Genomic DNA, 24,475 nt, shown 5'->3' with positions numbered 1-24,475 from the left:
GCAGTGTATGGATAAGGTAGGACATACAGTAATGTGATCTATATGTCCTGACAGTGAAATACTGCCAACTTCGTTTTTCACTGTTGCAAGGCCTGTCTCTCTCATGGGATAATATGGGGGCTACCTTTAAATATGATTAAAGTGTAGATTCCCCTAGAGAGTAGATGGACATGTGGAGTTTGGGGTCCCTGAACTCACAATTTAAAAATACATATTTTCGTAAAGTTGATTTTAAGATTGTGCGTTTGAAAATGCCACTTTTAGAAAGTGAGGATTTTCTTGCTTAAACCATTCTGTGACTCTGCCGTGTTTGTGGATTCCCTGTCTGGGTCAGTTTGACAGTTGGGTTGTTTTTCACCTCACACTAGACAGTGACACAAAGGGAGCTGGGGTGTAACCTGCATTTCCTGATTAGCCATCTCTGCTAGGAGGGAGGGGTGGAGTGGTCACTCTCATCTGAAAGGACTGTGCCTGCCTCTGACAATGCCGACTCCAACCCCCTGGTGTGTGTCTTAGGCCTTGCCTGGGGAAGGCAGGATTTCACAAGTAGGTGTGAGTCCCCTTTGAAGAGAGGTGACTTCAACGACTAAAATGGGTATAAGAAGGGCACCCACATCTACAGACTTTAGAAACACTTCTGGAACCAAGAGGAACCTCTGCCTGGAGAAGAGCTGATAGCTGAGGAAGAAGTGCTGCCCTGCCTGTGACTGTGCTTTGTGGAGCTTTCCTGCAGTGCTGCTTCTGCCAGAGTAAGAGGGCAAAGACTGGACTTTGTGTGCCTTCCATCTTGTGAAGAAATCTCCAAGGGCTTGAGTTAGAGCTTGCCTCCTGTTGTTTGAAGTCTCAGGGACAGCAAAGACTTATTTCTGCCAGCACCTGGGGTCTCTGGAGAGACTCCTGCCCCGACAAGTGGTGCCCTATCCAGTCCCTGGGCCCTTGAAAGGAAAGCTGGTGGAATCCAAGGAAATCGACTTCGGACGACTTCGGACCAACGCCGCTGCTGAATCCGGTAACGCCGCCTGCACCTGACGCCGTGACCTTCGCTGGAACGCGACGCACTTCGCAGGCCCGACGCTGCAGCAGCCCCGCTGAAGTTCACGACTCCGTGGAAGTCGCCGCACCACATCGTGACCGATGCCGCTTAAAGTGCACAGATTCAATGTTTCGCACAGACGCCACGATTCCCGACTTCGCGCCTCTGCTTGTTTTCATTCTTCACCAAAGGTACTGTACTTGGGGTCTACGCGACTCCGTGTCCGGCGCCGCTGGTGTCGGCTTGTTGGGAACGACTCCGTCACGATGCCGTGTTAACATCTCATTGAAGCATTTTTGTTTCTAAGTGCTATTTTTGAGTTTAATCTTTAAAAATTCATAACTTGACTTGTGTATGTCGGATTCTTGTTGTTTTGGTCTTGTTTTGTTTAGATACATATTGCCTATTGTTCTAAACCGGTGTTGTGCCATTTTGTAGTGTTTTCATGAAGTTACTGTGTGTGTTGGTACAAATACTTTACACCTAGCGCTCTGAAGTTAAGCCTACTGCTCTGCCAAGCTACCAAGGGGGTAAGCGGGGGTTAGCTGAGGGTGATTCTCTTTTACCCTGACTAGAGTGAGGGTCCTTGCTTGAACAGGGGGTAACCTGACTGTCAACCAAAGACCCCATTTCTAACATTGGTGATCAGCGGTTGGGATTTGGACTTGTATTTGTACTTGACATACAGTAATTAAGTGTACACTACTGTTTTGAGTTCAGACCACTACGTGACCATATACTACTTGTCTTGTGATTCTGCTTTTTGTTCTCTGATGTCGTCCTGGAAGTATTACTAATATTTTTGGACTTTGGTTTTTGGTTGTGAAGCCTTTGCAGAATGGAAGTCAATTTCTGGCACCTATTTATGTATAAAAAGTGGCAGCTTAAAGCATTCTGCATGGAAAGGGGACTGGCTGTGAACAAGAAATCCAGAAGGGAGGATCTTGAGTCAGCCCTGTTTCAGTATGAATTGAAACGTTGTCAGGCAACACCACCAAATGAGTCTGAGGAGGATAACTACTCTAAGGAGGAGGACTACTCTGAGGAGGAAGGCAGTGGCCCTGAGGAGGGAACAGAAAGAGATGATTGGCTCCTAGCTCGAATCCGGAGTCTGGAAGAGCTAGATGCAGAGCTTGAGAGGGCTGAGGAGAAGGCCTTAGTCCTGGAAAAAGAAAGGATTACAGCTCTAGAGCTGAGCTGTGAAGAGCTGAAGCTGGAGGCCATGAGGGCTGGGTCCAGTTCAGATGGTGGCAGCAAAAATCCTGTATCCAGTACTGCTGAAGAAGTGCACATGCCCAGAGATGTGATGCCCTACTTGAAGGAGGGAGTTAACACACGCCAGGAGGTTCAGGGGTATGAGGTAGCTCCAGTGATGCACAGGGTCCTTGAGGTGGATTGGGGAACTGGCATGGGGAGTCATATTCCTCCTGGTGGGAGGGACACTCTACTGACTCTAGGTGAGAGTGACAGGGAAAGGGGTTCCCCCCAGGTAGAAGTCCTGGTTATGGAGTGTGAAGACCTCCCAGAAGAGTGGGGGTTGAGTGTCAGGGACAGTCAGGTACTGTCTCACCAGTCTCAGGAGGGTGATGTGGGGTGCTTTTTCAAAGCAGAGTCACTGGATGGTTGGGTGAAGGGTCATTTGGTTAATTCATGTAAGGGGCTGAGTGATGTAATTGCTGGAGAGCATATGTCTAGTCCTTATTTTCCAGAGCTACGCCAACACCAGGTGGAGTGCGAGTTCTCTGACCCCAGCCAGCTTACAATGGAGGCAGGCCTCTTGGTGAGTACCAGAGAGTCTGAAGAGGCATTTGGGGGGGCTCCTGAGAGGAGTGGTCTAGGTATTTCCCAACCAGGTGAGGTAGGGAAGGATTGTAGTGTCCCAGGTAGGTCCCAGTGTAGTGGGATGGGTGAGGAACCCCATGTCCAGTCTCTGAGGAGAGGGAATGGGGATGGGCTGAGGTCCAAGGTTCCCGAGATCCGGTCCCAGGTCCTGGAGGGTTCCATGAGGGAACACCAGGAGGGGAGCCTAGCCTGTACCATAGGGCCATCTGTTGAGGGAGATCCCACAGTGTCAGGAGAACTTGGGGGGGGGGCGGCTGTAGCCAGCGTCCCACCAGTTCTGGTGTCTGGCAGTACCACTCCTAGTGAGGGGGTGCAGAAGTCCAGACAGAGGGATGAGAGGGGTTTGCGGACCCCAGTGGAGAACCTGGAGGGTCAGGGGTCAGCTCTGAGAGCAGAGCCCCCCAGGAATGACCTTGGTGAGACCATTTCTGGGTTGGGGGGAATCCAGACTCTGTCAGATGGGCAGAGGTCAGGAGACTTGCACCAGCCAGACTCTTGTGTGGCCCTTGGGGACAGTGTGTCCCTTGAGGGGGGTAAGTGTGCCCCCCTGGAAGTCCTGGTGTGCCAGGCAGTGGTTCAACCGCAGGGTGGTGACCCTGGGTTGGATGACCAGGTTCAGAGGGTAAACTCTGACTTGGTGGGGGGTAGGTATGCCCCCCAGGAATTCCTGGGTTGCCAGGCAGTGGTCCAGTCTGTGGTTACAGACCCTGGACTGGAGGATCAGGTGCAGGGGATAAACGCTGACCTGAAGGAAGGGGCTACTGCTAACAGTGCCCCTACCATGTTGTCTTCTGGGGGGGGCACTCCTAGTTGGGTGGTTCAGGACCCCAGAAGAGAGGGTAGGGGGAGGGAAGCCTCACCCCTGGCCCTGGTCCAACCTGAAGGTACAGACCCCAGGTTGGAGGACCAGTTGCAGGTTAACATCCCTGCACTGGTGGAAGAATTGTGCAGGACTGCTTCTACAAGCACCCTGACAATTTTTTACTCTGGGGGTGCCGCTCCTGGAGGGAAGGTACAGAGCCCCAGAGGTGAGGACCAGGGTCAGGTTATCTTCTCTGACCTGGTGGAAGGTAGAGTGGTCAAAGGGTGTCAGACACCTGGAGCTACCGCCCCCCACTCTCCACAGTCACAGTGGTTGGAGAGGCCTGAGGTCAGGCTTTCATCCCTGACAGTTGTCAGGGGTTACTGTGGCTTGCTGTCCTGGTGGACAGAGCTGCCCCTGGGGGGGGAACGAGAGTCACACCCCAGGGGTGGAGTGGGCAACACCACTGTGTTGGCCCTGGTGGTACTATCTGCCCATTGCAATACATCTGTGAGCAAAGTAAAGTTAGGCACTGCACAGATGGTGTCTGCAGATGTGGAGAAGGGTTCCCCATGGGTTAGCTTAGTGGGCCCTGAGAGTATGGACAGAGGGATCCAACTGGAGTCAGGAAGGCGTAGAACTGGAACATGCCCCTGCTGTTGTGGGCCTGGGTCCTTGTTCTATCGCCCCAATCAGGGAAGTACATCAAGGTATTGATTATTCTCCCCTGGCTTTAGGCTGGTAGGGGGTCGTGTTGGACTTTTGCTTATGCAGGGTCATCCCGAATCTTTTTGACTCCTGCCTCCTATTTTATTCTGACCTGTCGCTGTTGGCTTTTGAACTCTGAGCCCTTTCCCACTGCTAACCAGTGCTAAAGTGCATATGCTCTCCATGTAAATTGTATGTAATTGGTTTATCCATGATTGGCCTATTTGATTTACTAGTAAGTCCCTAGTAAGGTGCACTAGAGGTGCCAGGGCCTGTAAATCAAATGCTACTAGTGGGCCTGCAGCACTGGTTGTGCCACCCACATAAGTAGCTCTGTAATCATGTCTCAGACCTGCCACTGCAGTGTCTGTGTGTGTATTTTTACACTGTAAATTCGACTTGGCAAGTGTACCCAGTTGCCAGGCCTAAACCTTCCCTTTTATTACATGTAAGGCACCCCTAAGGTAGGCCCTAGGTAGCCCCAAGGGCAGGGTGAAGTGTATGGATAAGGTAGGACATATAGTAATGTGATTTATATGTCCTGACAGTGAAATACTGCCAACTTCGTTTTTCACTGTTGCAAGGCCTGTCTCTCTCATAGGATAATATGGGGGCTACCTTTAAATATGATTAAAGTGTAGATTCCCCTAGAGAGTAGATGGACATCTGGAGTTTGGGGTCCCTGAACTCACAATTTAAAAACACATCTTTTCGTAAAGTTGATTTTAAGATTGTGCGTTTGAAAATGCCACTTTTAGAAAGTGCGCATTTTCGTGCTTAAACCATTCTGTGACTCTGCCGTGTTTGTGGATTCTCTGTCTGGGTCAGTTTGACAGTTGGGTTGTTTTTCACCTCACACTAGACAGTGACACAAAGGGAGCTGGGGTGTAACCTGCATTTCCTGATTAGCCATCTCTGCTAGGAGGGAGGGGTGGAGTGGTCACTCTCATCTGAAAGGACTGTGCCTGCCTCTGACAATGCAGACTCCAACCCCCTGGTGTGTGTCTGAGGCCTTGCCTGGGCAAGGCAGGATTTCACAAGTAGGTGTGAGTCCCCTTTGAAGAAAGGTGACTTCAAAGACTAAAATGGGTATAAGAAGGGCACCCACATCTACCAACTTTAGAAACACTTCTGGAACCAAGAGGAACCTCTGCCTGGAGAAGAGCTGATAGCTGAGGAAGAAGTGCTGCCCTGCCTGTGACTGTGCTTTGTGGAGCTTTCCTGCAGTGCTGCTTCTGCCAGAGTAAGAGGGCAAAGACTGGACTTTGTGTGCCTTCCATCTTGTGAAGAAATCTCCAAGGGCTTGAGTTAGAGCTTGCCTCCTGTTATTTGAAGTCTCAGGGACAGCAAAGACTTCTCTCTGCCAGCACCTGGGGTCTCTGGAGAGACTCCTGCCCCGACAAGTGGTGCCCTATCCAGTCCCTGGGCCCTTGAAAGGAAAGCTGGTGGAATCCAAGGAAATCGACTTCGAACGACTTCTGACCGACGCCGCTGCTGAATCCGGTAACGCCGCCTGCACCTGACGCCGTGACCTTCGCTGGAACGCGACGCTCTTCGCAGGCCCGACGCCGTCGCAGCCCCGCTGAAGTTCGCGACTCCGTGGAAGTTGCCGCACCACGTCGTGACCGACGCCGCTTAAAGTGCACGGATTCAATGTTTCGCACAGACACCGCGATTCCCGACTTCGCGCCTCGGCTTGTTTTCATTCTTCACCAAAGGTACTGTACTAAGGGGTCTACATGACTCCGTGTCCGGCGCCGCTGGTGTCGACTTGTTGGGAACGACTCCGTCACGACGCTGTGTTAACATCTCATTGAAGCATTTTTGTTTCTAAGCGTTATTTTTTAGTTTAATCTTTAAAAATTCATAACTTGACTTGTGTATGTCGGATTTTTGACGTTTTGGTCTTGTTTTGTTTAGATAAATATTGCCTATTTTTCTAAACCGGTGTTGTGTAATTTTGTAGTGTTTTCATGAAGTTACTGTGGGTGTTGGTACAAATACTTTACACCTAGCGCTCTGAAGTTAAGCCTACTGCTCTGCCAAGCTACCAAGGGGGTAAGCAGGGGTTAGCTGAGGGTGATTCTCTTTTACCCTGACTAGAATGAGGGTCCTTGCTTGAACAGGGGGTAACCTGACTGTCAACCAAAGACCCAATTTCTAACAGAGGTGATTCCAGATTTGTTCAGCAATTATTCCATGCTGGTTTGTTCTATCTCATTGAGCTTGCCTAGATGGCCTTCGATTAAGGCAGTGGGATCTCAAGAAGGGGTGAGTGCGCCATGCAGAATTAAGTGGAGCGCTGACATACCAGCTGAAAATGTGGAATTGCTGGAGAAAGTTCTCTTAACCTCCATGGTTGACAAGGGAGCATCCCCCTCGCAATGGTCCTTTTTAACATCTGCTCTGAAAAATCAGTTTGCCTCACCCACAATTTCATTGGGCCCTCGTAGGGCCTCTTCGCTTAAGCACTTGTATCCTGAACTTATAATGCTCAAACAACAGATAAATAACCGCATGAGAAAAGCTCGGACTATCAGTAATTCAAGCGCTCTCTTAGAGGAGGTATGGCAAATAAGAAAGACTACACAGTTAAAGTAGGGGCCTTGACACAGCAGAGAGAGGAAAAACATTAGGTGGAACTACTTGAGGCACTAAAGCAAAAGAAATTGCGTACATTCTGGAGACTTGTGCAGTGTAAGTCGAGTGAGGCCGGTCCGAGAGTTCAGCCTTCCATTTCAACTGGCAATTGGATGCAATGTGTTGTGAACCTCTATGGCTCACACCTGGATAGTCAGCTGGAAAAGACATGGAAGGTGGGATCGGAGTCACACCTTGAGAGGAATGGGGACTGTGAATTGATCAAAAACAACGCTCTGCGTCAAGCTGTATCCTCCTTACGCCCTGCAGGTGACCCTGGTCCAAACAGGCTGCCAGCCAGGCTATTCAAAGCTGCTCAGGAGGCATGTCTGTATCTTTTATGCCCATTATATAATCAATGTCTTATGAAATGTGATTTTACAGATAGTTGGCAAGGTTTGATATTATCTCCAGTTCATAGAAAGGGCTCTCCTGATCAGCCAGCAAATTTTCGATTAATGGCCCTTCTTGACGTAGATGGGAAATTGTTAGAAATGGGGTCTCTAGCTGGCAGAGGTATACACCCTTGTCCAAATAGGGACCACAATCCTAGTCAGGGTAAGTCACAACACAATCCAAATTATCCTGTGCCCACCCTCTGTGTAAAGTATTTGTGCAATAAATCATACAGTAACACAGTGAAAACACTCACAGGTTTAAAAAAAATAGATAATATTTATCTGAATAAAATAATGTAAAAACAACAAAATTCCAATAAACATAAGTTGAAATATCGCTTTTAAAAGCTTTAAAAGAGTGTCAATCCTTAGAAATAAACAGTTGTCTCTTTGTTACACATAGTAACTGGTATGCATCAAAAATAACAAAGTACGGAGACGGTAGAGAAGGAGATGCGTGAAAAAAGAAGGTGTTGCATTGGATTTTCTGACACAGCACAGTTGATACATCGTTTCTTTCCACGCTGCAAGGGGTTTGCATCACTTTTCGGCGTGCTGTCTTGGTTCCTTACTGCGATGCGGGGATATTTTAATGCCTAGGGAGGATGCGTGAAAATCTTTGATGCATGGGAAGACGGCACAGGTGCTGCGACAATCTGGTAGGTGATGTGTCAAATTTTCCTGTCGCAAGGTAGGCGATTCATCAAATTTCCAGTCGGGAAGTCTGGCTGCGTCATTCCAGTTGGCTGTGCAGTGATTTCTCTGTCACAATGCAGGCTTCACATCGATTTCGGCAGGCGTTGTGTCGATTTTCGACACACAAGGAATTTCTTGAAGAGATTAAGGGCCTCATTCTGAGGCTGGCGGGCGGCGGTAGCCGGCAAATGGCCGCTCTGCGGTCGAAAGACCGCGGAGGCCATTCTGGTTTTCCCGCTGGGCTGGCGGGCGACCGCCAGAAGGCCGCCCGCCAGCCCAGCGGGAAACCCCTTCCCACGAGGAAGCCGGCTCCGAATGGAGCCGGCGGAGTGGGAAGGTGCGACGGGTGCAGTTGCATCCGTCGAGAATTTCAGTGTCTGCACAGCAGACACTGAAATTCTTTGTGGGGCCCTCTTACGGGGGCCCCTGCAGTGCCCATGCACTTGGCATGGGCACTGCAGGGGCCCCCAGGGGCCCCACGACACCCCATACCGCCATCCTGTTCCTGGCGGGCGAACCGCCAGGAACAGGATGGCGGTATGGGGTGTCGGAATCCCCATGGCGGCGCAGCAAGCTGCGCCGCCATGGAGGATTCCGTCGGGCAGCGGAAAACCGGCGGGAGACCGCCGGTTTTCCTCTTCTGACCGCGGCCAAACCGCCGCGGTCAGAATGCCCTGCGGGGCACCGCCAGCCTGTTGGCGGTGCTCCCGCCGACCCCGGCCCCAACGGTCCTTGACCGCTGGGGTCGGAATGACCCCCTAAGTCTTTGTTGGCCCTGAGACTTCAGAAACAGGAGGAAAGCTCTATCCAAGCCCTTGGAGAGCACTTTGTGGGGAAGGCTGAGTCCTTCCGGCAAAGTCTGAGGCCAGCAGGGCAGCAGGGCAACAGCAGGCCAGCAAGACAGGGTGCAGGTTTCGGTCCAGAAGTGTCTGAGTTGGTGGGGTCAGAGACCCAGTTTCTATACCCATAAATGCCATTGACATGGGGGATACTTCAAAGAGTGGTTTTGAAGAGCACATGTTCCCCTTTCAGCCGAGTCCTGTCTGCCAGGGTCCCAGTGGGGAGGTTAACAGTCCTTTGTGTGAGGCAACGCCACTGGCATTTGCAAATGCAAGTGTGAGACCCTCCACCCTTCCAGCCCAGGAAGACACATTCAGTATGTAGATGAATGCAGATGTGACTGAGAGTCTTGTGTATGTGGTTGCCTGGGTGAAATGCAAAAGGGAGCTGTCAACTAGCACAGACCAGACGTTGGTTGGAGACAGGCTGGAAGGCACAGATAGCTTTAAGTGCAGAGAAATGCTCACTTCCTAGCATTTCTTAAGTACTAATATTAAATCCAACCTCCCAAATAAGCAGGATTTTCTATTACCATTCTGCCATACTAAATATGACCTGGTTACCCCTTTCAGATTAGAATCTACCACTCAAAAAGTATTTGAGGGCAGTCCTGATGCTAGTCTATGAAAGGAGCAGGCCTCACAGTGGTGGACAATGAATTCACTACCAGGATATATAAAACACATGTGTACATGTCTTGCCTTTAACCTACATAGCACCCTGCCCTATGGGTTACCTAGGCTACCTTAGGGGTGATGTATATGTAGAAAAAGGGGAGTTAAAGGCTTGGCAAGTACTTTTAAATGCCAAGTCAAAGTGGCAGTAAAACTGCACACACAGGCCTTGCAATGGCAGGCTTGAGACATGGTTAAGGGGCTACTTATGTGGGTGGCACAATCAGTGCTGCATGCACACTGGTAGCATTTAATGTTTGTTTCACACATAAGCTTTATTCGGCCGACAGACCATCAAAGCATACAATACAGTACGATATAAATATAAATAAACATCATAATATCATAGGAAAATTGAAAAGAAGAAAATTAAATCCATGTTTGCCCGACTAGTAACAATTTCAAATCATTGTAAATAAAAAATACATATGTGCCATGCCATTACTAAGAACTTACTTACTGCATAAATTGTCACATTTGAATTGTGGCTTTTTAAAATCCTCAAAGCTAAAAAACATTTCTTTAAGTTCAGTTCCCGACAGATTTTGTGAATTCATTTAAACCTTGGGGTTGAGTAAGCAGGACAGAAAAACATAAAATGTTCTATTGTTTCAGAAGAAGTGCCACATGCAGGACAAATATCAGAGCTTAACTTAGGTCCCCATCTGCTCGTCAAGGCCTTCAAAGGTAATGTTCCAAATCAAAATCTGGCATACAAGCTTTTGCCTAGTAAGTCAGGTATTATATCTAGATATAGTTCGAACTCTGGGTACCATTTAAAGTCAATAAACAAATTAGTTAAATGACCATTCGATTTTTGAGAAATGTAATTATTACGTATGTGGGACCAGTAAGCTCCCTTCAATACTTTAACATGGGACTTCACAAGTTGCTGGGGATTCTCCCAAAAGTTCCTCAATCCCAGCGTGCAAAGCAAGCCGGATACATGTTTGATCCATGGGATTGACGTAGAGTTAGGGCTTTTTAACAATTCTAATAGAGAAAACTTATATAAGGCCAGTTCGGGAACTACCCAAAGCCTCACCCAATATACTAGAGGCCGTAAGATAATTAAATCAGCTATTCGTTTAAACCCTAGGTCTAAAAATAGGGGGGTTAATGGGGTACTAGTAGGGCAAGCACATAAAGCCCGTGCAAAGCTATTCTCAGTTTTGGTTATCCTACTATTATCTGCCATGCCCCAAATCTCTGCGCCGTAGACAGCAGCACCCTGTGCCTTAGCCACATAAATCTTTACTGCTGGAGACACAACTTTAGCGATCGTATTCCTATAGAGGCGCAATATGGATGCTGCCCGATGTTGCAAAAGCCCAGCACTCTTGCCAACTTGTTCCTCCCAAAGGAGTGTATCTGTAAGTCTCACACCCAAGTAATCAATGGAGCTAACCTGGTCCAAAATGGCTCCATCTAACCTAATAGTGCATTTCTTACGAGGGCCAGAGCGAAGCACCATCTAATGTTAATTTACAGGCCCTGGGCACATGTGGTGCACTTTACTAGGGGCTTACAAGTAAATTAAATATGCCAATTGGGTATGAGCCAATGTTACCATGTTTTAAGGGAGAGAGCACATGCACTTTAGCACTGGTTAGCAGTGGTAAAGTGTCTAGAGTCCTACAGCCTGCAAAAATTAGGTCAGAAAAAGAAGAGGAGGAAGGCAAAACGTTTGAGGTGACCCTTCAGAGAGGCTATTGCCAACAGAAATGTTATGCAAAAATACTTAATGCTGACCTGAAATAATTGGATACTTCCAGAGCACTCAACCCGAACACTCAGACAGGGTTTAGACAGGAGAGCTGTACAGTGGCTAACTTGGTGATCCTCTCCACAATGATCGAGGCAGCGAATCAAAAGCAAGTTTCAGCTTTAAATACCGCTTTTATCGACTATACAACAGCTTTCAATAAAGTGGACAGGGCAAGGCTGTGGCAAAAGCTCTACAACTTGGGTATTCCATCCACATTGTTGAGAGCAATAATGAGTGTGTATGGTAAAACCTGGGTTACAATTAAGGTTTCAGAAAATAGTGTGACACAAAAGATCTGGACCACTCAAGGGTTGAAATAGGGTTATATAGTGGCTTCCTTGTTATTTAATCCATATTTGGCAGATCTTAATAGTGGTCTGGCGGGAGTCAATGCTTTCCTACCCAGGTTAGCTGGGGTACATCTGCAAGTTTACAGTATGCTGACGCTACTATCCTTTTTGATCATACTGCAGTCGGCATGCAACAACAGTTGCATGCCTTGTCACATTACTGAAGGGATAACATGATTTCTATTAATACCTCCAAGACTAAAATTATGTTTTTTGGGAGAACAAAAGTCAGGAAACTTTGTATTAGACCAGGCTAAAATTGAGCTGGTTTTCAGCTTTAAATACTTAGGTGTCTATTTCAATTTGTGAGGTTCGCACTATGCTCAACTTGATTTCATTAAATAAATGGTGGTTGCTATATCCATTAATTTTCAGAAACTCTAGAATCAAATGTCAGGCCTATATTTGACTACACTATGCAGGGTTATAGATGCAAAGCTTATCCCAACATTGGTATACGGTTCGTTGATCTTTAAAGGTAGGCTTGCCACCTGCCTAGATAAGGCACATTGTTGGTGCTATAGATGATTTTTGCAGCTCCCGGGTGCATCACCGTCCTCTCAAATACGATTAGAAATTAAGCAAACAATTATGGAAGAAAACAAATTTTAAAATTATTAATGAAAGCTTCAGTCAGCTCCTTCTGGATTGTTGAAAAATGTAATCTGGTTAAGCATGCAGAGTAGCAAGTCGGTTTGGATGGAATATGCCAGCAAATCTACTTCTGCTACAGGAGTCAAATAAATTATTAGTTTAAATCTTCCACTAAGGCAACAAGCTAAACTGTTAACAAAAATTGCAAGGATGAGATCCATAGAGGAAGATAGACTGGAGCTGCCCACAAAGGCGCATGCCGATTTATTTAGGACCTTTCATCAATCTCCTGGGAGGGCATTTTATTTATTTAGCCCCGAGAACCTAGGTCAGATTAAAAAAGAGCTAGCTAGATTGAGATTTGGAATTATACCCTTAAAAGCCTACAAATACGGCCACCTGAAGGGTTCAGCAAATTTGCACTGTAGGTTAGGCAAGTATAAACTTGAATCAAGTGTCTGTAAGGAATTGAGGCAATTGAGAGCCTTCTGGCTGGTTCCTGTGTTTCGAAGGCTAGGGATTAGAAAGTGCCAGAGCGCAGTTGCTGCATGCTTGAGTGGAGTTTATCCCGAGTTATCTGTAGGATTTTTTTAAATGTTTCAAGGTAGCATTCAAAGCTCTGAGTAGGTTCACTACACCTTGTCAAAGCATTTAACTTTCATGCACAATGCACTTTGTTCATATTTGCGCCTTACCGGATGACTGTGAATGGGAGGCTACCTGTGTCTGCACGTGATGGACTAGGAATCTTTAGAGCTCAACTGTTGTATGTTTAAATGGACCAAATCCGTAGTTACTTGCAACATTTGGCAACTTTTGGCGGATTAAGATAAAACCTGGAAGAGGACTGGTCTTAAGTATTTACAAGCTTATGTATATAGCTCTTTTTAGATATTTGTATTTTCCCTATCTCATAGGTATCCAATGGTTTTAAGAGATGTTTTTATTATAAAGAGGATGAGTTATGTCTTTCGGAAGTGAATGAATTCTTATGGGGTATTGAACAGCTCGACTGAGTTATCACATCATATTTTTAAATGTATTAAGAAGGAGAAGATAAAAATGTAATAGGAGTATATGTAAATCAATAAGGTTGCTATTGTTGACTTATTAAGGTGTGAATGTATTTTACAACATTTTCCACATTGTTATGGTTTTAAGTAACTAAACACAAAATTGCATCTAGCTGTCTATCTTCCCTTCTCTGGATTCAATGGCTTTCTTCCCCATTTTTCAGTTTTTTTCTGTCCAAAGGGAATTCATTCTCATGGTTTTGATTGAATGAGTAGTATCATTGCCAGGGGGAACTATTTTGTCTTTCTCTCTTCATTGCCATTTTTAATTTGACACTTCATTCTAACTTTCTCCCTCCAGTATTACACATCTTGACAATTTTCTGAGAGCCAGTCTGCTTTTGTCACGGTGAATTAATTAGTGCAGCACTCCTTACCCTCTCATTCCCCCTCACTGAAATAAGATTGGTGTTCTCTTTCAGTCCTAGGTTCTGAAGTGATTACATAGAGCAATATCAAAGGGTTTTCTAACTCAGTGTTCTGTGTTTCGAATGCAGTGTCACCCTGGGTCTCTGTGTGAATAGGACTCATCATTCACCTGTATGTCAAGCATACAAGAGTTACCCGGCATAATAAAATTCCACTAAGGACTATGACTTTATCATATCTTCTATGTATTTGTCCTACATTAATTTTCTTTCTTTATCGGGCATCCCTGGCAGCCATTTCAAAGATGTAGCAAAGATTCATATTGTCTTCTAATGGTTCTTTATAATAAATGTGTTCATCAAGCATTATAGGGCACAAAGTTATACAGGTATTTACATTCACAATTTGGCAGGCTCTAACTTTCAAAGGACAGGCACACGACCCTCTATTGTATCAACACAGTCACCTGAATGTCTAAAATCAAGGGATTGTTTCTTCCCGTACAAGCAAACACAGACTTAAGCTTGGTTAGTGCCAAGGTCCATCAGCGGAGAAATGCACATGGGGTGTTTGAGCTCTAAAAAGGAGGGAACTGTACAGGATTTGTTTCAGGCAGACTGGGCCCACTCAGACATCCCATATCTCCCAAATCATACCGGGTCCTAGCAGTCTTCAAGAAGAGCAACTCAATAGTGTGACCCATGCTACAATCCCCCATTCTATTTATATCATGAAAGCTCCCCCTTGACAACCCGTTAACTAATTCCACTGGCAGTACTAAGGGCTTTCTCTCTGTCCCAGAGATATGATGATCAGTGTTCTGATGAACACTAAATGGGCCTATCATGAGAGTATCATGTGGTCCTTTATAAGAGCAATGCTGAACAAATGAAACCCTATCTAATAACATCAACAGTTCTGACTTGCCCTCTAGAGTCGCCATTGTGCAGTACCCACTCCAGACAAAGACAGTGAGCTGCCCAGTTGCCCAGATCAACCCACAGTATCAGAGGTGCTACCTGGTTGCCCACTGGCCACTTATTGTTCCATTCTAAAATTAACTCCATGCCACTACAGTCCATCAGAACAATAATGAAGCAGGGAACACCAGAAGACCATTGTCCAGCAGCTCAGGCAGTTCAAGTGTCCTACTGGTTCTAGAAGAGCTCCCAGAAGAAAACATTCATTAGACACTCAGAAGCAGCACCCTCCTGGCTTACTCACTCAGACTCTCCATTAGAAAATTCTCTCCAAGGAACATTACAGGTACCCACCTGGCCAATCACCCACTGACGGTCGTGAACTGTTTCACAGTATTATGCTATTTTCAAAATGCAACATAGACTGTTTTGTACTGAATTTTTACTTTCCTAAGAGAGCATAACCTTTGAAATACATGTATGCAATGCAAAATATTATGGTTTGTGCATACTGTGCAAATTCAATACAAAAAGCCTTCAATACCGAAGGCCAAATCACACTCCAGTGTTGGTAGCCAAATTGATGTGTCTTTCAATTTATTTCTTTTTTCAGCACATCTCCCACGGTAAACTCACGGTACAATGGACTGCCAGTGTACACATTTTAAGGTAAGGCTGCTGCGACACAGCAAGGGTAAGAGGCATGCGGCTGGTTATACTTGAACACACATATGAGGGCTGCATGTAGGAGACTCCTGTTGTGCCCAGCCCAAGAACCTCGCACAGGTAACCTGGCACAGAAGGGACTATGCAGGTTTGGGTAGTAACCTTAAAAAGGCCTTTTAATGTGAATGCACAAACGTAGGGAAAGTCAATGTGCTTTACTGTCTTGTCTCTATGGACTTGCTATTGGGAAAGGCTGCCTTACGGCGAATATCTAGTTCCCCTTGGTCCACAGAGTTCAGAGTCATAAAAATTTACTCTGTAACTTGTATGAAAATAACAATTCCATAAAGTCCAAAATCTGTACAGCTTTTGGGTCATCCAGGAATGTCATATTTTTCTGACTCAGCACAGGATCAGAGCCCAGGTCCTTTTTGACACTGCTGGACTAGGTTAATTACTTTTCTCTCCGGCTGCAGGAACAAAGGCCTCACCCATCAAGGGGAGCAATTAACAGTGCTTAAGTCTGCTCAGAAGGTTGAAAGGAGTGAGTGAATTGCTCTCCAACAGTCAGCCTTCTGTCATCCTATCCCAGGAAGAGGTTTTGCCCCAGGCCAATCAATAAATGAGGGGTACAGAGCCACAGCAAGAGGACAGCTCCTTTGAAGATTTGCTGGGGAAGGCCCTGACAGTGATGTCAGTGAGGGGTGGAAGTGAGACTCCCAGAGCACATGTGGCAAGTGACTCCTCGTAGATGCCACTTTGAGCTATCCCAGATGACTGTGCGGGGAGATTGGGACAGGGGTGGAGAGATGATGTGGTACATCAGAATAGGCCAGAGGTACTCCTTGCTGAACACTCCCACCCCCACTTAAAAGGTCCTGCACAGGGAGAAAGCCCTGTGGGTTGTTCTTTTCTGTGGAACACTGGAACTGAGGCAGCTGCCAAGGGCAATTTGAAGGAAGAGTTCCATGACTGCCATCTGAACCCAGGACAGTGATTCTGATTGACCCTAGGACCGGTGGGGCACTCCAGAGGACCAAGGAAAATGCCCCCCTGAGGACCAGTTAGGGGAAAGACTGGGCTTCTGTGCTAGGAGGGAACAGAGCCCAGAGAGACAACAAGGATGAAGGCTGGTGCAGGGAATCAGTCAAACCTGCTCCCAAGAAAGTAATTTTTGGGTGACCTTTTATTGCGAATTCGGAGCATGTGGGGGCTCCAGTGCTTTGTTTATTTCAGCCCCAGTGTGGTCAAGAGCTCAGGAGTTATGTCCTTGAGCAGGAATGGTGGGGAAGTGCCATAACACTTTCCCCGCAGGATCAGAAGGGACCAAGGACCCCATCCCTGAACCATGGTGGAATGACTGGTGGCAGGGAATTCCTCGGTTCCAAGGAGGGGGGGCCCTGGATCTGATCCCTGGGGCCCAAGAAGCACCAAGCGGTGAGAGAGAGAGCTATGGCCCCACCAAAAAGATTAATGTGGGGATTACCATGATCCTGTGAAGGTGCCCACAACCCTGGCTGCACATGAAGAGGAGGGGGAGTATCCCTGCACTCCTCCACATGGACGGACTACCCGGGAAAGGCCAGCTGACGTCAAAGCACTTGCCCACAAGAGCAGTGTAGGAAGTTGGCTCTGTATGTGCTATTTCAAAGTAAGGAATAGCATGCACAGAGTCCAAGGGTTCCCCTTAGAGGTAAAATAGTGGTAAAAATAGATAATACTAATGCTCTATTTTGTGGTAGTGTGGTCGAGCAGTAGGCTTATCCAAGGAGTAGTGTTAAGCATTTGTTGTACATACACATAGACAATAAATGAGGTACACACACTCAGAGACAAATCCAGCCAATAGGTTTTGTATAGAAAAATATCTTTTCTTAGTTTATTTTAAGAACCACAGGTTCAAATTTAACATGTAATATCTTGTTTGAAAGGTATTGCAGGTACGTACATTAGGTACTTTGAATCATTTCAATTGCATGTATACTTTTCAAGTTATTCACAAATAGCTATTTTAAAAGTGGACACAGTGCAATTTTCACAGTTCCTGGGGGAGGTAAGTTTTTGTTAGTTTTACCAGGTAAGTAAGACACTTACAGGGTTCAGTTCTTGGTCCAAGGTAGCCCACCGTTGGGGGTTCAGAGCAACCCCAAAGTTACCACACCAGCAGCTCAGGGCCGGTCAGGTGCAGAGTTCAAAGTGGTGCCCAAAACGCATAGGCTATAATGGAGAGAAGGGGGTGCCCCGGTTCCGGTCTGCTTGCAGGTAAGTACCCGCGTCTTCGGAGGGCAGACCAGGGGGGTTTTGTAGGGCACCGGGGGGGACACAAGCCCACACAGAAATTTCACCCTCAGCAGCGCGGGGGCGGCCGGGTGCAGTGTAGAAACAAGCGTCGGGTTTTCAATGTTAGTCTATGAGAGATCAAGGGATCTCTTCAGCGCTGCAGGCAGGCAAGGGGGGGCTTCCTCGGGGAAACCTCCACTTGGGCAAGGGAGAGGGACTCCTGGGGGTCGCTTCTGCAGTGAAAGTCCGGTCCTTCAGGTCCTGGGGGCTGCAGGTGCAGGGTCTTTTCCAGGCGTCGGGACTTAGGTTTCAGAGAGTCGCGGTCAGGGGAAGCCTCGGGATTCCCTCTGCAGGCGGCGCTGTGAGGGCTCAGGGGGGACAGGTTTTGGTACTCACAGTCGTAGAGTAGTCCGGGGGTCCTCCCTGAGGTGTTGGTTCTCCACCAGCCGAGTCGGGGTCGCCGGGTGCAGTGGTGCAAGTCTCACGCTTCTTGCGGGGAGTTGCAGGGTTCTTTAAGGCTGCTTCTTGAAACAAAGTTGCAGTCTTTTTGGAGCAGGTCCGCTGTCCTCGGGAGTTTCTTGTCGTCGTCGAAGCAGGGCAGTCCTCAGAGGATTCAGAGGTCGCTGGTCCCTTTGGAAGGCGTCGCTGGAGCAGAGTTCTTTGGAAGGCAGGAGACAGGCCGGTGAGTTTCTGGAGCCAAGGCAGTTGTTGTCTTCTGGTCTTCCTCTGCAGGGGTTTTCAGCTGGGCAGTCCTTCTTCTTGTTGTTGCAGGAATCTGATTTTCTAGGGTTCAGGGTAGCCCTTAAATACTAAATTTAAGGCCGTGTTTAGGTCTGGGGGGTTAGTAGCCAATGGCTACTAGCCCTGAGGGTGGGTACACCCTCTTTGTGCCTCCTCCCAAGGGGAGGGGGTCACAATCCTAACCCTATTGGGGGAATCCTCCATCTGCAAGATGGAGGATTTCTAAAAGTCAGTCACCTCAGCTCAGGACACCTTAGGGGCTGTCCTGACTGGCCAGTGACTCCTCCTTGTTGCTTTCTTTGTTCCCTCCAGCCTTGCCGCCAAAAGTGGGGGCCGTGGCCGGAGGGGGCGGGCAACTCCACTAAGCTGGAGTGCCCTGCTGGGCTGTGACAAAGGGGTGAGCCTTTGAGGCTCACCGCCAGGTGTTACAGCTCCTGCCTGGGGGAGGTGTTAGCATCTCCACCCAGTGCAGGCTTTGTTACTGGCCTCAGAGTGACAAAGGCACTCTCCCCATGGGGCCAGCAACATGTCTCTAGTGTGGCAGGCTGCTGGAACTAGTCAGCCTACACAGACAGTCGGTTAAGTTTCAGGGGGCACCTCTAAGGTGCCCTCTGTGGTGTATTTTACAATAAAATGTACACTGGCATCAGTGTGCATTTATTGTGCTGAGAAGTTTGATACCAAACTTCCCAGTTTTCAGTGTAGCCATTATGGTGCTGTGGAGTTCGTGTAAAACAGACTCCCAGACCATATACTCTTATGGCTACCCTGCACTTACAATGTCTAAGGTTTTGCTTAGACACTGTAGGGGTACAGTGCTCATGCACTGGTACCCTCACCTATGGTATAGTGCACCCTGCCTTGGGGCTGTAAGGCCTGCTAGAGGGGTGTCTTACCTATACTGCATAGGCAGTGAGAGGCTGGCATGGCACCCTGAGGGGAGTGCCATGTCGACTTACTCATTTTGTTCTCACTAGCACACACAGGCTTGTAAGCAGTGTGTCTGTGCTGAGTGAGGGGTCTCTAGGGTGGCATAATACATGCTGCAGCCCTTAGAGACCTTCCCTGGCATCAGGGCCCTTGGTACCAGAGGTACCAGTTACAAGGGACTTATCTGGATGCCAGGGTGTGCCAATTGTGGAAACAATGGTACATTTTAGGTGAAAGAACACTGGTGCTGGGGCCTGGTTAGCAGGGTCCCAGCACACTTCTCAGTCAAGTCAGCATCAGTATCAGGCAAAAAGTGGGGGGTAACTGCAACAGGGAGCCATTTCTTTACACAAGCCCCCCCAGCCCACAGGCCAGGAGACTCAGCCAAAGCTGGAAGAGTCTTCCTAGTCTGTCAGGCGAGGAAGAGTAGAGGAAATAGGCTGGTTTGTTGCAGGGCCTACTCTGCCTTACATCCTCCTGTTCAGGTCATTCCCTCTGGGGAACTGACCCACTTCCACAGTGATGGGACCTAGTCTGAACTGCCTCTTGTCTGTGCTTTTTATGTCTTCACCCATTCTCTCTATTTTGGGGTTAGAGGTATCCACCTCTGCTAATCTTATCTTAGCCAGGGTCACCCCTAGCTTACCCAAAGAGGTTACCCAGAGCTGGAGTAACCCCACCATGACCAACAGGGTCAGGGGGCCTAACTTGTTATTTGGCATGGGGTCAGACCACCATGCCAAGGATAGTGCAGCCATAAAGGCTAACACCCAGCAGAGGCCACTGACAGCTGTCAGTGCCCAGAACCACACCTTTAGCTCTTCACCTACAAGGGAAGGGGCTAAGTTACAGGCTTCTTTGGGTTCAGGGTGCCTGTCTGCTGTATTAGAGTGGGGGGTTACCACATCTGGTAGTAAACACCCTTCTTCCACTCTTTCTTCTGTTAGCTGAGGAGCCACCCACTCAGGCTTAACAGTTGCCTGACTAGCCAGGACTTCTTGTGGGTCAGGTTGGATTTTATCAGAGCCACTTTTGGATTTCTCCCCCACTGGAGCAGAATCTCCTTGGCTTGCTGGAACCTTGGCTAAAGGTTGTCCACCTTTCCTACTCTGTTTCCTTTTCTTTTTCTTCTGGGGCCTACTTGCATTTACTGCAGAGGTAGGCACTCCAGACTCCTTGGGAGAGGACTGGCCCTGGACCAGTTCTTCTCTTAGGCTCTGACTAACCTATGGGTAGTCATTTCCAAGGAGACAATCAAGGGGGAGGTCTGTACTGACTACCACCCTTCTCCAGCTAAAAGTTCCACCCACTTCTATGGGCACAAAAGCCACAGGCCTATTAGTGACCCTGTCTGGGCTAACTCTTACTCTGGCCATCTCACCTGGGATGTACTGGTTTGAGAACACCAGCCTGTCATGCACAATAGTGTGACTGGCACAAGTGTCTCTCAGGGCAGTGGCTGGGATTCCATTCACCTGTAGGTGGTGGAAGTGTCTACTTCCCTCTGGAATCTCCAACTCACCTGTTGGGCCCTTTTTCCAGTTGAAGGCTATGAAGACCTCCTCATCTGAGGAGTCATCCCCAATGGCTACACTGGTCACCCCTGGGATTTTGCTAGGGGGTTTGTTTTTGGGACAAGAAGTGTCCTTGGTGTGGTGCCCTGTCTGTTTACAGTTATGGCACCATGCCTTAGTGGCATCCCAGCTCTTACCCTGGTACCCACCTTTGTTTTGGGTTGTGTCTCTGGGCCCACCCACCTGGTCTGGTTTTTGGGGGCCTACAGGGGACTCTTTTTCTTTGTTTCTAGTGTCACCCACTTTCTCCTGGGGAGGCTTTGTAACCCCTTTCTTTTGGTCACCCCCCAGTGGAAGTTTTGGTTACCCTAGTCTTGACCCAGTGCCTTCTTTCCCAATTCTTGGGGAGAAATTGGACCTAGGTCTACCAGATACTGATGCAACTTTTCATTGAAGCAGTTACTTAAAATGTGTTCTTTCATAAACAAATTATAAAGCCCAACATAGTCATACACTTCATTTCCAGTTACCCAACCATCCAGTGTTTTCACTGAGTAGTCAACATAATCAACCCAGGTCTGGCTCGAGGATTTTTGAGCCCCCCTGAATCTAATTCGATACTCCTCAGTGGAGAATCCAAAGCCCTCAATCAGGGTACCCTTCATGAGGTCATAAGATTCTGCATCTTTTTTAGAGAGTGTGAGGAGTCTATCCCTACACTTTCCTGTGAACTTTTCCCAAAGGAGAGCACCCCAGTGAGATTTGTTCACTTTTCTGGTTACACAAGCCCTCTCAAAAGCTGTGAACCATTTGGTGATGTCATCACCATCTTCATATTTTGTTACAATCCCTTTGGGGATTTTCAACATGTCAGGAGAATCTCTGACCCTATTTATGTTGCTGCCACCATTGATGGGTCCTAGGCCCATCTCTTGTCTTTCCCTTTCTATGGCTAGGATCTGTTTTTCCAAAGCCAATCTTTTGGCCATCCTGGCTAACTGGATGTCCTCTTCACTGGAGTTACCTTCAGTGATTTCAGAGAGGCTGGACCCTCCTGTGAGGGAGCCAGCATTTCTGACTACTATTTTTGGAGTCAGGGTTTGAGAGACCCTGTTCTCCCTAAATAGGACTGGTAGGGGGGAATTTTCCTCCAAGTCACTATCTTCATCCTCTGTGTTGCCATCCTCAGAGGGGTTGGCCTTTGCAAACTCTGCCAACAGCTCCTGGAGCTGTAGTTTGGAAGGTCTGGGGCCCATTGTTATTTTCTTTATTTTACAGAGTGACCTTAGCTCCCTCATTTTAAGATGAAGGTAAGGTGTGGTGTCGAGTTCCACCACAGTCACATCTGTGCTAGACATTTTGCTTCTAAAGGTTGGAATACTTTTTAAGAATCTAAAACTGGTTCTAGAATCTAATTCAAACTTTTACAAACTTTTAAACTCTAAAAGAAATGCTAAACAGGATCTAACACAAGGCCCTAGCAGGTCTTTTAAGAATTTAGAAAACTTTTCAAATTGCAAAAATCAATTTCTAATGACAATTTTGGAATTTGTCGTGTGATCAGGTATTGGCTGAGTAGTCCAGCAAATGCAAAGTCTTGTACCCCACCGCTGATCCACCAATGTAGGAAGTTGGCTCTGTATGTGCTATTTCAAAGTAAGGAATAGCATGCACAGAGTCCAAGGGTTCCCCTTAGAGGTAAAATAGTGGTAAAAATAGATAATACTAATGCTCTATTTTGTGGTAGTGTGGTCGAGCAGTAGGCTTATCCAAGGAGTAGTGTTAAGCATTTGTTGTACATACACATAGACAATAAATGAGGTACACACACTCAGAGACAAATCCAGCCAATAGGTTTTGTATAGAAAAATATCTTTTCTTAGTTTATTTTAAGAACCACAGGTTCAAATTTAACATGTAATATCTTGTTTGAAAGGTATTGCAGGTACGTACATTAGGAACTTTGAATCATTTCAATTGCATGTATACTTTTCAAGTTATTCACAAATAGCTATTTTAAAAGTGGACACAGTGCAATTTTCACAGTTCCTGGGGAGGTAAGTTTTTGTTAGTTTTACCAGGTAAGTAAGACACTTACAGGGTTCAGTTCTTGGTCCAAGGTAGCCCACCGTTGGGGGTTCAGAGCAACCCCAAAGTTACCACACCAGCAGCTCAGGGCCGGTCAGGTGCAGAGTTCAAAGTGGTGCCCAAAACGCATAGGCTATAATGGAGAGAAGGGGGTGCCCCGGTTCCGGTCTGCTTGCAGGTAAGTACCCGCGTCTTCGGAGGGCAGACCAGGGGGGTTTTGTAGGGCACCGGGGGGGACACAAGCCCACACAGAAATTTCACCCTCAGCAGCGCGGGGGCGGCCGGGTGCAGTGTAGAAACAAGCGTCGGGTTTTCAATGTTAGTCTATGAGAGATCAAGGGATCTCTTCAGCGCTGCAGGCAGGCAAGGGGGGGCTTCCTCGGGGAAACCTCCACTTGGGCAAGGGAGAGGGACTCCTGGGGGTCGCTTCTGCAGTGAAAGTCCGGTCCTTCAGGTCCTGGGGGCTGCGGGTGCAGGGTCTTTTCCAGGCGTCGGGACTTAGGTTTCAGAGAGTCGCGGTCAGGGGAAGCCTCGGGATTCCCTCTGCAGGCGGCGCTGTGGGGGCTCAGGGGGGACAGGTTTTGGTACTCACAGTCGTAGAGTAGTCCGGGGGTCCTCCCTGAGGTGTTGGTTCTCCACCAGCCGAGTCGGGGTCGCCGGGTGCAGTGGTACAAGTCTCACGCTTCTTGCGGGGAGTTGCAGGGTTCTTTAAGGCTGCTTCTTGAAACAAAGTTGCAGTCTTTTTGGAGCAGGTCCGCTGTCCTCGGGAGTTTCTTGTCGCCGTCGAAGCAGGGCAGTCCTCAGAGGATTCAGAGGTCGCTGGTCCCTTTGGAAGGCGTCGCTGGAGCAGAGTTCTTTGGAAGGCAGGAGACAGGCCGGTGAGTTTCTGGAGCCAAGGCAGTTGTTGTCTTCTGGTCTTCCTCTGCAGGGGTTTTCAGCTGGGCAGTCCTTCTTCTTGTTGTTGCAGGAATCTGATTTTCTAGGGTTCAGGGTAGCCCTTAAATACTAAATTTAAGGGCGTGTTTAGGTCTGGGGGGTTAGTAGCCAATGGCTACTAGCCCTGAGGGTGGGTACACCCTCTTTGTGCCTCCTCCCAAGGGGAGGGGGTCACAATCCTAACCCTATTGGGGGAATCCTCCATCTGCAAGATGGAGGATTTCTAAAAGTCAGAGTCACCTCAGCTCAGGACACCTTAGGGGCTGTCCTGACTGGCCAGTGACTCCTCCTTGTTGCTTTCTTTGTTCCCTCCAGCCTTGCCGCCAAAAGTGGGGGCCGTGGCCGGAGGGGGCGGGCAACTCCACTAAGCTGGAGTGCCCTGCTGGGCTGTGACAAAGGGGTGAGCCTTTGAGGCTCACCGCCAGGTGTTACAGCTCCTGCCTGGGGGAGGTGTTAGCATCTCCACCCAGTGCAGGCTTTGTTACTGGCCTCAGAGTGACAAAGGCACTCTCCCCATGGGGCCAGCAACATGTCTCTAGTGTGGCAGGCTGCTGGAACTAGTCAGCCTACACAGACAGTCGGTTAAGTTTCAGGGGGCACCTCTAAGGTGCCC

The sequence above is a fragment of the Pleurodeles waltl genome, chromosome 9 (genome assembly GCF_031143425.1).
Source record: "Pleurodeles waltl isolate 20211129_DDA chromosome 9, aPleWal1.hap1.20221129, whole genome shotgun sequence".
Classification (NCBI taxonomy): Eukaryota; Metazoa; Chordata; class Amphibia; order Caudata; family Salamandridae; genus Pleurodeles; species Pleurodeles waltl.
Note: the sequence above shows the minus strand (reverse complement) of the source record.